Genomic DNA, 13,297 nt, shown 5'->3' with positions numbered 1-13,297 from the left:
TTGTCAGTGAGTTTAGGATCTGCTGAGCAGCAAAATACCACACAATTTTTTTTTTTTACTTTCGGTTAATGGTTCAATGGTAATATGAGCACCCCCCTACTCCATCCAAGGAGGTTTCTAGTCAAGGTTATCAATCAGCATTGAAAAATAATAATAAATTGAATAAAGGGTTTCCTTTAAGTTTTCAAGTGAATTGAGTTTCTAAATGGTAAATAAATATGGTAAAAATATCTATCTATCTATCTATCTATATCTATCTATCTATCTATTCTCTCTATCTATCTATCTATCTATCTATCTATCTATCTATTATCTATCTATCTCTCTATCGATCTATCGTTTGTTCTATGTTTCGTTCTATTATCACCTGTTCTGCTGCTATCTGCCATTCTATTTTCTGTAATTGAATTTGAATTAAAAACATAGTTTTTTGACAGTTATTTTGTATAAATATTGGGATATCATCTATATTTCGGGTATGGGATTCTATTGATCGTTCTATTATTCTTTCTATCATCTTGTGTTTCTTTTGTTCTGTCATCATCTACTCATTCTTTCCATTCTATTGTTCTATCATTCTTTCTATCATTCTGTTGTTTTATCTATCATTTGTTTGTTCATTCTATCGTTCTATCTATCTATCTATCTATCTATCTATCTATCTATCTATCTATCTATCTATCTATCTATCTATCTTATCTATCGTTCTATTGTTCTATCATCTATCTATTGTTCTATCGTTCTATCACATATTGTTCCATCTATTTGTCATCCTATCACCAGTTGTTCTGTCTATCTATCTGTCGTTATTGTCCTTTTTGAGTTATTTTGAATGAGTTATTTTGTATGAATATGGGGATATGTCAAAACAGGTTTTGATTTTTATTGAATACAGATTTTCAATGTATTCCCCAGCTGCTGGGACGCTTCGTGATCCCTGTGTGGTGTTGCTGCTGTCGTGGTTCTTCCTGTTAGTCAGGTATAAAGTGCTGCCACTTTGTGGGTGTGGGCGTGTGTGTGTCTCCTGGGCATGGGCTGCATGGTGGGCGCTGACGTCCTGGTGGGCCGACAGCAAGGCCTCGGTAAGTCCTCACCCCACATCCATGATGCCGCGGTACACCCTGAATAGTAACCGGCACAATAACCCTCTCTTGTTTCCCTTGGGTGGGTGTTTTGTTTCGCGTGCAGCCACAGTCCCAGACGTTACATCAGTGTAAAGCACTGCCCAATCCTCCCGAGAATCCTGGATCATGCGGATTGATTCAGTTTCAGAGTCTGTTATTAAATATGAATGAACAGTAGGGGCTTGTCCATACAATTTCACACACAGCTTTCCCACGGGGGCAGTCTAATGAAACCCCACACTAATTTGCAGCGATTCTGCTGTTGTAGAGTTGTCTCTGAATAATTTACCTACCGCTGAGTTAATGTTACATTTACATTTATGCATTTGGCAGATGCTTTTATACAGAGTGACTTACAGAGCATCAAGTATACATTTATTAGTTTAGTATGCTTGTTTATAGGGGGTGCTTGTTCCCTGTGAACTTCGATTTTTTTACACATGCATTTAAATTATTTTCATTGTCATTGTTTTTGAGTTCCACTTAAAGTTTTTGGCACATATATATATATATATATATATATATATATATATATATATATATATATGTGTGTGTGTATATGTGTATGGGTATGTATGTGTATATATATTATATATATATATTATAATATATATATATTATATATATATATATATATATGTATATATAAGGGCTAATATAAGGCTCATGTCTGTTTTATACAGGGGACCATAAGCTTTTAGGGGATTTATTGGTTCTTGCGGGAGCGACGCTTTACGGGCATCTCCAATGTATGTGAGGAGTTCCCGTGAAGAAACTGAGCCGGGTCGAATTCCTGGGAATGATGGGTCTCTTTGGCTCCTTCTTTCAGTTGGTATCCAACTGTTAGTATCTTACTGTTAACTTTTAAAGATCAAATAATTTGTAATTGTAGATTTGTGGCCTTTCATCCAGGTCTCTTAGCTTTGAGGCCATCAGTATGCTAGTAAACTTATAAAACTTGACATAATGAACTATTACACTTTTATATTTTTAAGAAAACTTTGTTCAAAAAAAAATGCTCTTTAACCCTCTGGGGTCTAAGGGGTTTGAGGGCATTTGGAGAAGTTTTGACATCCCCTGACTTTTGTGCTTTTTTTTTTTTTCGTTTGCTTATAAACATATACATGGCTAAAGGTCTAACACTGTAATCATCGTACAACTGGGCTACAATAATATGTAAATCGCATGTATGTACATGATTGTGTTTTTGAGAAAACAATGTTTATGTGTGGTTAGTGAAAAACAGTTTTGAATGCACTGAAATAAGGTCATAAAACACATACAGAACATTTGTTCACAAGACTGTCAAACATGGACCTCGTAACCTTGAATTTTTGCTTCAAAATGATGTGAAAATCCTCTTGTTTACTCACTCACAAAAACAATAGATTGATTTAAATTTTCTTTCGATGAATACTTTTTATTCAGCAAGGATTGCATTAAATTGAACAAAAGCGACAGTAAAGACATATTCAAATAAATGTTGTTTTAAAACTTTTTAGCTTTGCCATCACAAAAATAAACAGTTTTACAATTTATCGCTTATTTATTTATCTATACAGTGATACAATTTATCGCTATTAGTTAATATTTGATATATATCAGCATTTTCATGTTCATTTTCTCTTATTTTTACATTTATCTGTGCACTGCTGTCATCTAATACTCACTTCAAGTTTATATATAATAACACTTTTAAACATAACCTCAATATGAATATCCATTTTTCATACTGTACATTATAATTCATTGATGCTTATATTAACTTTTAAATGAATGATTTTGGTATAGATTTTTAAAATGAAATAGTATTCAGTAGCATTTTTCATTTATTTAATCAAAATAGTATGGGATTTTTCCAAATCTTCCATTTATTGATTATTAAGCTACATAATTATATATGCTTATGATAGTAACCAGAATATCTCTGCATCCCTACTGCCAATTTAAAAAAAAACAACCCCTTTGCTTTTGCCAGCCTATGATGTAAAACTAAAAACTATAGTCTATCACCGTTGTACCTTGATTAAGATCCTTCACACCAAGTACTCCAGGGTTTCCTGTTAAAACTGTTTAACCATGGCTCTTAGTAGCAGGAGATCACCTTCACATGGTTTTCACAGAAACGTAATGATTTTTCTAGTTGGATTGCAGTCATCTCCGATCCTCCGCACAGTTTGACGTTTAACACAGGCCTGCATGTTTAATTATCATTTCCACCAGAGCCGTTGGATCTCCGGCTCCACATATCCCAGCTACTTCCAAGCGCCAGCCAGCTGGAAGGTTCTCGTCTCCCGTCTTTTTTATCCATCCGCAAACGAGGCCCATTTGGACAGCAGCTGCGTCCACGCAGCAAACAATACAGCTGCTCCAGCTGGAGTCGCATTCTCAATCTAAACACCTTTATTCCCCGCTACTGGAGAGAAAGCTTCGGTGCGCAGCTTAGGCACATCTATATTTGTGGCGTATTACATAAACGCCCTTGACACGCAAGTCCCATAGTCATGCCAGCTGGGTGTGGCGCTTTAATTCTATGCTGAAAGGCATTCATATCTACAGTAGGGCTGGAACTGTGGACTACATGTCAACATGGCTTTTTGTTCTCTGGAAAGCATTCATATCTGACAGTTGGAAAGGTGGACGGGACTCAACATGCTTTCAGGCTTCATGGTGGCGCTCTGAGGAAGCATGGGGCAACTCAATGGATCTAGAATATTATCTATCTTTCTTGCCTGCATCAAATAGATTCATCTGCAGGCTTCAGGGATTCAGGAACGGTCTCCGCTGATGCACACCTCTAGACGCTGCTCGACCGATGAGACTGTAGCCTGGGCAACAGATCAGCTGTGACGGCTCTACAGAGGTGTCACACGGGCGCCAGAGGGGATTGTTTCCAGCGGGGCTTTAATTGTGGATTGTGGGATGATGTGTCATTGTTAGTAAGTCGGAAAAGCTCATACGAAACCGGCCACATGTCACAAGAATCCCTCGGACTGTTTCAGGAGGGCTTCAGGGGGAGATTGACGGCTCTTTGCTGAGGCTGGCTGGAGTTTGATCACACTGGCCGTTTGTTGCCGAAATCGCCTCTTCCTGTCAAAATGAAGCATGCTGTCGAGACTTCGGCGCTGTCGCTATTTATCTTTTATTTGACGTTTGGTTTTTCCCCAGCTCAGCTTTTAGGGCTGATGGGAATTGTGCTGTGTTTCTGTTTTTCAGGGCCATTATGGAGCACAAGGAGCTTCTGAAGGTGCAGTGGGACTGGCGCAGATTCGGTTAAGCTGGTGATTTGTTGACGGTTTTTCACACATTGGTTTGATTGCTTTGATCCCAACCGGAGTTGACTGTCAATAATCCCTCTCCCCTATAAAACCTCTGACATTTTCACAATGTACATGAACCTGAAAGTAGTTTTACTGCAAAGATCATTATTATTAGCAAGCATTTTGTCCATTTAAAAAAAAGAAGTTCACTAAAGACACATTTTTTTAAACATTTAACATGAAGTCATGAACAATTGTTGTGTGTTGCTTGTGTTAGATAGTTTTCACTTATTTAAATAAAAGATTAAAAACAAATGGAGAATATGATAAGGACAAAATACACTTGTATTTTACAAATACAGTCTACAAAATTAAGTAAATTTTAACCCAGGTAAACATGATCTTGTTTCAAAGATTTGTAAATACAATTCAAAAGTTTTTTTTAAACTGAAATTTAAAAAAATGTAATGTTATTAGCATTTTACTGCTTACCAAGTGTGCCATTTATTTGATCAAAAAGGCAGTTAAAAACAGTAATATTGTAAAATATTATTACATTTTAAAATAACTGATTTTTGTACAGGTCAGTTAATAATTCTGTTAAATTTTTATGACATTTTCGGACCAATTAATTGCATTACATGTAAGAATTCAACTGACAGCCATCTATAAAAACCTTATAAAAAATTTAAAGACACACCACACACACACACACACACACACACATATATCTATATTTAGTAGTGGCAAAAGTAACATAACATAATATAAATGATGTAAAATAAAAAAATAATATAAATATATTTGACTACTTAAAACACGCTAAAATCACATTTTAAAATGCATCATGAATTTCATTGCATTATATAAAAAATTAGAAACCATTTTAGTGCTTCATTTATACTGTTCAGTATATTTCTTAGTCACTTTGCAAAAAAATACTTCTAAATGGGTCATTTATTTATTTATTTATTTTTACTGTTTTTCCAGAAAAGTATCTATAGACTCTTAAAAACCACATTACATTTTCCGTTAAGAGAAGCAACACTGCAAAAAACAACACATGTTTTTGTTGATTGTATTATAAATATTAAGTGTAATTTTCTTATTGCACCAAATCAGGGCATATTAGAATGATTACTGAAGGATCATCGTGTACACTGATAGACTGGAGTAATGATGCTGAAAATTGCAAGCTTGCCGTCAGTCTATGCTATTTAATCGCTTGAGTCATTTTTTTCTAACACGTGGGAATTCAATTTCCTTTGTCAACCTGTAAGCATTTTCCATTTATCTTGGGGAATGTTTTATGACAGATATAACCAAAATAAGCATCATCAATAGCGGTTTGTTTCCTCAAATTAGTCTGGAGAGCTTTCATTGCAAATATAAATCACAAAGCGCGGGGGTAAACCACACTCCAGCACCGCCGCTATCAAGAAATATCTGTGTGCAGCCTAGTTCAGAAAACAGCTTTCTTAGCACCGCACTGACAAAGACTGTACAGGGTGTCTTGGTGTTGAAACCAACCTTAAAAACAACACTAGACAACTTGAAACGGACGGTGGCTGATTAAGCATTGCTGTGCACGTGGTGCTGAAGCTTAGGAGGAGTTGCTGGAGCGCCAGCAAAAACAGCAGATATTTTGACTTATGCAATTTGACTTCCTCGCAAACGATAAACAGGCATATTTAAACTGTTGACCAAAAGGACAGTAACAAAATTAATTGCTTATGCAGTCCGTGACTCTCTACTCTACCCTGTGTATAAATACACATGCCTGCTCACGATCTTCTTAGAAAATGAATGCGCAAAACACAAATACCAGATTATAAGGCAATAAGTACACTCGCCAGGCAGTGGTTACAGTTCCATTTTACTACAGTTACTGTTAAAGGCCTCTGATTTGCAAATATCCCTATAATATACATTTGGTTTGTAATCCCCCTTTTAGATGAGACTTGGCAAACTTGCAATCCTCACAATGCGGTGTATTTTTATGAACCCAGGAACTTATACTTAAGTTTTAATCCAGATTGAATGCGGTTTCTGAATGAAGTGTGTGATAGGCTGTGCCAAGGGGCCATGCATTTGGGTTGACTCGGCAGGAGGCTGCTGGCTTTTCACAGGGACTTAGCAAGTCCTAGATGTCCTTGAGGGGGGCAACGTCTTAACTGTCAGGGCTGTTGACTAGTAACACGCTTTATGCCAGAAGAAGGAACCATCTCCCGCCACATTGAACTGTGATGCCCTTGAACAGTACGAGGGCAATGTTGATGACAATGCATTAGTTATGTTGCCACCGTCCTTGAGCAAGGCGCATGAGAAAACTCATTGCCATTTTCATTTGTGTATCACATGCATATGTTCTATTTAGATTAATAAACAGTGGACTCACTGAAGTATTTGGGTGCTTAAATTGAATAGTTTACTCACCCAAAAACTAACATTTGCATCTTACAAGCTGTTTGTTTCTTCATCAGAACAGATTTGGAGGAAGTTTAGCATTACGTCACGTTGTCTCACCAGTGGATCCTCTGCGTGGAATGGGTGCCGTCAGAATGCGAGTCCCAATCCCGTTTGATAAAAATATCACAAAAATCACAAGTAATCCCCCCACCCCACTCCAGTTCCATCAGTTAAGCTGCATGTTGAGTCATCTATACATAAAATTGCTTTCTCTAATAAAAACTGTTATCTCCTCTGAATCATCGTGGCAGAAACATATGCACAGATCAAGCACTGTTTACAAGTCAAAAACCGTTCTAAAGAAATATGTGGGTGGATAAGGTTGAGAGAGCAAAAACAGGGGCTGGACTGGGACGTGATTCACTGGAGGAAGTCATTTTCGGATTATATACTTGTATTTTGGGCAGAACGTTAAAAATGAAGTTAAAAAATGTCTTACTGATGATTTTTTAGATCATTGCCCACATGTACACCTCTAAAAAATACTGAGTTAAACATTTAACCCAAACCGCTGGGTGAAAACAAACCCAGGCGCGCTGGGTTTGTCCATATTTCACCCAGCACTGGGTTGTATTTAACCCAGCAGTAGCTTTTCACTTCACAAGATGTTAATTGCTGGACTGGAGACTTGTGGGATTACTGGTGGATAATTGTAATGTTGTTTATCAGCTGTTTGGACTATCATTCTGACGGCACCCATTCACTTCCAGAGGATACATTGGTGAACTAGTGGTCTCGTAAGCTCTAAATTTCTCCAAATTTGTTCTGGATTAAGAAACAACAATCATTGAATACCTCTACATCATAAATTTTTCAGCAAATTTTCATTTCTGGGGTGCACTATTCTTTTGCAAATGCATGCATTTTGAAGTGTGTTTTTTTTTTTTGTTTTAAGTGTCCAAATATATTTAGATTTTTATATTTCTTGTTCATATTATTAATATAATTTTTCCACTCCTGTTTATGGGTACTGTTACTTTGCTCGGGGTGCCTCATTAGTTAGATTTTGTCACATCCTTACTCTGAAAACTACGCTAAAAATGTTGTCATCACCCTCCATTAATTAAAGAGTTTGATTTATCTGTTTTTCCTTATCCTCACTCCTTATTCCGAAATCCATGCTCCAGATAGAGCTGAACTTGCCCTGAACGCAGGTGACAGCATTTCTCAATTCTATGATGTGCTACTTCGCCAAGCAGTGTTAGCAAGGCATCTGAAAAGTTATGAAACCTTCTGCTCATCTCCACAGCCTCATAGCCTGAGAACCAACTGCGTGTGAACAGCCAGTGAGCTGAGCTCTGGAAATATATAGTGTGATACAATCCAGACCTTGATTTGTCCTTATTGGGTGCATAATATTCATTAATATTGTACTTTAGGTAAATATTAAAATCATGATATTACTGTGATTACCATAAACACACAGTATCATAGCACATTTTAAATCTTTTGGTTAGTGCCCCAGTGCTGCTATGAAAATAAAAAGTACAGGATCAACTCTGAAATCCCCATACTACACACGGTAAAACCAATAATCAGCTTGCACAGAATAATACCAAGGTTTAGAGACACTCAGGATTAATAATAATTATTCTATATGATTATTACAGTTTAATTATTATTATTATTATTATTAATGAGTGGTCCCATAAAAATATTGAATACTGTTATGTTCAAAACCAGACCTTGGATATTTAGTTAGCCCTGTTATATTATTATTGATTTTCTTTATGCTGGTCCCTTATATCCCCAACCAAGAGAGGAAAAATATATAAAACATAGAAATAAAAAAAACTTGGTGAAACATTGTTGCGACTTGGGGGGATGCCAGACAAGAAGCAGATTTTGTTAGTATTGTCTGCTTTTTTCATTTCAAAACAAATGTCATTATCTGTCCTCCATTCCGCTGTCTCTCCATCTGCTGGAATAAGAGTTGTGTCCCGTTACAGACGCATGTTGAACGAATGGCCTGAAAAACACATAGTGAATAGTTAAATTTTTTTATGCATCCATTCCATTATGATTGTGCTTGGATGAATTATGACCAAAGTATCACACCTGCTGACTTTCTGTCCTCTATGACATGGAACAGCTGAATGCTGCTAACAGAGGAATATTGTGCTACACTCCTTGCTCTGCAGGCTTTATCGTTACACAATATGAGCTGCAATATCATGTTGTACTAAAATATAATAGTAGCCTGTTTATAATGTTTCTTTAAAGCCTGTACATATAATGCATTATAAAAGGTACTCGTAATAGCATGTAAAATTGTAACTACAGTTATAATTAGTCTTTTTTATAATACATTATATTTATAAAGAGCACAGCTATGAGTATGTAAGGATTATTAATAAAAGATAGATGTACAGTAATTATCGACAAAGTTTGCACCAAATCAAAACCCAGATGCAATGTAGATAGCGCAGTTCATATAAAGCTGGATTTAAGTTGTAATTGTTTTTTAGTATGTGAGAAGAAACGAGCTTTACCCACGGTGAAATAAGAACATACACCGTGTAGCCATTTATAGAAAAAATCTTTATTGGCAGCATGTAAGGATTGACCCATTTCCCGCCTCAAATATTCCAGAGAACTGTATAATGATGTATTATTAGGAGTAATTGTATTATGAAGTAATGTATATAAAAATGAATGTATCGACCAATAATGCTCCAAACGATTCTATTATCTTATAGTAACCAATTATAGTATAGAATTGTCAAATACGTGTTCATTTTGAAAATATAGCTTTCTCATTTAGTTTTAAGATTTATTTAAAAAACTATGATTCTATAACTATAATGCTGACAAGTGTAATTAAGACAACTACCTCCCAATTAAGAACAACAATAAACGATTTATACAACCTACAGTTGTTGATCTATGTTTTTTTTTTTTGTTAAATAAGTATCTCTCTTCATTGGGCCCCCCTTTTGTTTTTTTTTGTTAATTGCACTATTTCTGTTCAGAGTTTCCCTATAGTTCTGCATTTGGCTAAACTCTTTATTCCCCTCCCCCCAAGCGGCCTGCTCTACAGTGATTCACGCGTTTATAATGTTTGCTGACAGCTCAATGCCAGAGTAATCACAAGAACCATCGCCACAGCGGTGAACCTCCTCCCTACTGACGGCTGACCTTAAAGCCTCTCTCTGCTGCCCCTGTTCCTGTTTTCCGGAATTCAAGTTAGAATATGCTTTCACTCTCTCCCTCTCTCCTCTCTTTCCTCTTCACCTTCCGCCACCACCACCATAAGATATATGGTCATTGCCACCTGCTGGTAATTTTACTCACATTTTTTCTCTCTCAGAAAGTAAGCAGTACTTCTCTGCTCTACCTTCTCAGAGAAGGCTTTGGAGTTCATTTGGATGAGAAACGTACAGAGATCATACTGTGTTAGTGCTGGGGAACGATTATTGTGATTAATCGCATCCAGAATGAAAGTTTTTGTTTATATAATGTGTGTGTGTCCTGTCATATTTTCTAACCTCTACATAATCAGTTGTTTTTTCTGGAATATTTGCCCGTTTATTTCTGTCTCTATCCGTTAACAAATAAACTACCATGAAAATTACAGACCCTTTATTTCTTTGTAATGGGCAAACATTACAAAATCCAGCAGGGGATCAAATAAATTTTTTCCCCACGTATACTTAAATCTAAAGCCCTGATTTCAGGCTTATAATTACTGGTTACTTGTAAAACTTTAGAATTTCCAGCAGCTTTAAAAATGTAGTTACCAAATGGGCTGTTGAGTGAACAAGTTAATTGCAAACGCTGTTCCACAGCATTACTTACTTGCGAGTTTGCCGTTGGCTTCAATGTAGTTTGTGCTGCCCCCTTCCTTCAATACGAACCGCTTTCGATATGCATGCAATTGAGCTGCATTGAATTGAACAGATCCACAATGTATAATACACAGCGCCTTTAAAAGACAACCAACCATGAGCAAGGCATTCACTGAAATACTAAGAGATTTATCAGGGGACACTTTGCCTTCAGGGGAAGGATCCAGCCACAATGTGAGACTTCATCTCTAAACAACCACCATATACAACTAAAGCCACATCACTGACAAAGCCATTAGTCATACTGTACAATGAGCATAGTCTTTTAAAACTCCCTCTCCTCCTCTAAATGTACAGATTACGCGCTGTCTCGGAGAACAAAAAAAGATATTTTGCTTCTTTTGAATTGATCATTTTATGCAGGTTATCACACCGATTTGTTTTAAGGGTTCCTGTGCTGTTTAAAGTGAAGTATGGAAGGTGGTTTTGCTGGTGAATAAAGCTGCTTGAATTGGAACTTCACACTCCTCCGCGGTGACTGTATTACGGACCCCATGTTTTTGAGCTTCAGGATTCCTGAAATACCAATTAGAGTGATGGGATATGAAACAAGCCTCCATGTCTGGTCGCCATCAGGCAGAAGCTCAGGGTTACTGCGTGTTCTCTCCGCTTGCTGGAAATAGTTAAGTGGCTCAACGAAATAATTCATTCGAGGCATAGCGGGTGGTTTTTTTAGCGATAACAAAAAGCTGAATCCACACAAGAGCATCTCTGGCTTTGTTTTCAGTGTCCTTGTGAGAAAAGGCTCAGCACACCTTCCATCCTTAACCTCATAAACCGCAGAAATAATCATGGATTTCAGTTCATGTTTGGTAACATTTTTAATGATTATCATAAGGAATAAAAATAGTAGTAGTTTTTTTGCTATTTCCAGCAGGTTTTTATGTATACTGAGATACAGGATAGTAATATATTTATGAACTACATTATATTTTTGTAATATTATTTTGTGGCATATAGATAAGTATAAATTGTTGTTTTGCTTGTTTCAGCAGTGTATGTGTACTAGATACAGGAAATAAAGTAATAACAAAATATATTATATTATATTATATTATATTATATTATATTATATTATAAAGGAGTAAGAGGAGTATAAGGACTTTTGTTTTGCTAATTTCAGTATTTTACATACACTAGATAAAGGAAAATAGAGTAATAACATTATATTTTAAATTAAGAGGGCACACTTTTTTTCTTCATGCCTCAATTGCTCTTAACTTTATTTTTAACTCTTTTTATTTCCTTGGTAACTAAGTACACAACTTTTGATTTAATGTTATTAGTAGAAATTGTTTGTAGAAAGTAGTATTGAAGTATTATTGTAGTATTACAAAAAAAAAAAAAAAAATTAGATCAACAACTTTAGGTGTAATAAATCTTTTATTTTGTTTTTAATTTGTATGTATTTTTTAATTACATTTGTTATCATTATAGTTATAATTATAGTTTTAAATAAAGCTTATAAAATAAATGTAAAGTATATATTTAAAAAACATGTATTTGAATATATAACATAATGTAATATAATATAATATAATAGTTTGGAATGTAATAATCTATAATTATTATTTATATTACATTACTTCATAATAAAAATATAATAATAAAACATTATTATACAGTTCTCTGGAATATTTGATTCTGATTGGTCAATCATTACATTCTGCAACTAAATATTTTTTTATAACTGCTAAACTGTGTTTTTTATTTCACCGTGAAACCTCCTTCTTCTCACATAATAAAACAATTACAACTTAAATCAATATTTTATATGAACTGCGCTAATCTACATTACATCTGGGTTTTGATTTGGTGCAACTTTGTGATAATTACTGTACATTATCTTTTATTTATAATCCTTACATATTCATAGCTGTGCTCTTATAAATATAATGTATTATAAAAAAAAGCTAATTATAACTGTAGTTACCATTTTACATGCTATTACGAGTACCTCTTTATAATGCATTATATGTACAGGCTTTATAGAAAACATTATGTACTTGTAGTATTGATTTTTTTCACTCCTAGTTTTTAAAATGTGCATACATAAGCTTTTTACTACAGCTTTAAACACCTCAGTCTGATTTGGGAGCCATAACTATTTTGTAATTAGCCTTAAGCAGAGCTGTCAATCATTACATTTCTTTATCAAATTATTACATGATATGCTGATTCATTAAATATGTCATCAATCTAAAGCTTTATCAATATAAGCTGAAAAATAAGGTATTTTAAGGGTTTTAAGGGTGGCAGATGAGACATCAGACATGTTTCAATTGGCTGCTGCATTGCGCTTTTTGTTTTGCTTAGTGTTTTACAAATGCTGTTTTTTTTTTAACATAATAATTAACCAAATGAATGCATTACATTGATAGGCTTAAGTAATCTTGTAATACTACGTGATGCTCATGTCTGGTATAATATGAAGAACATTTTCTGCATTTCAGAATATTTCATTCTGTCTCTCTGGTCATTGTGCTGTACACACATAAAGGCTAGGGGTTACATCAGCTTGAAAGAAAGCTGGCAGACATGAAGCGCCTCCAAATGAATCCCTCTCCAGTCCTGAACTGAATGCCAGAGCCATTTG

At 35.3% G+C, this 13,297-nt stretch overlaps 1 pseudogene; it reads left to right on the top strand.

Moving 5' to 3' along the window:
• LOC122144784 overlaps positions 1–13,297 on the top strand; it is an 82,797-nt pseudogene that overhangs the window by 57,889 nt on the left and 11,611 nt on the right.

Source organism: Cyprinus carpio, unplaced genomic scaffold (genome assembly GCF_018340385.1).
Source record: "Cyprinus carpio isolate SPL01 unplaced genomic scaffold, ASM1834038v1 S000006759, whole genome shotgun sequence".
Lineage (NCBI taxonomy): Eukaryota > Metazoa > Chordata > Actinopteri > Cypriniformes > Cyprinidae > Cyprinus > Cyprinus carpio.
The sequence above is the reverse complement of the archived record's forward strand: the minus strand, read 5'-3'. Positions and strand labels throughout refer to the sequence as shown.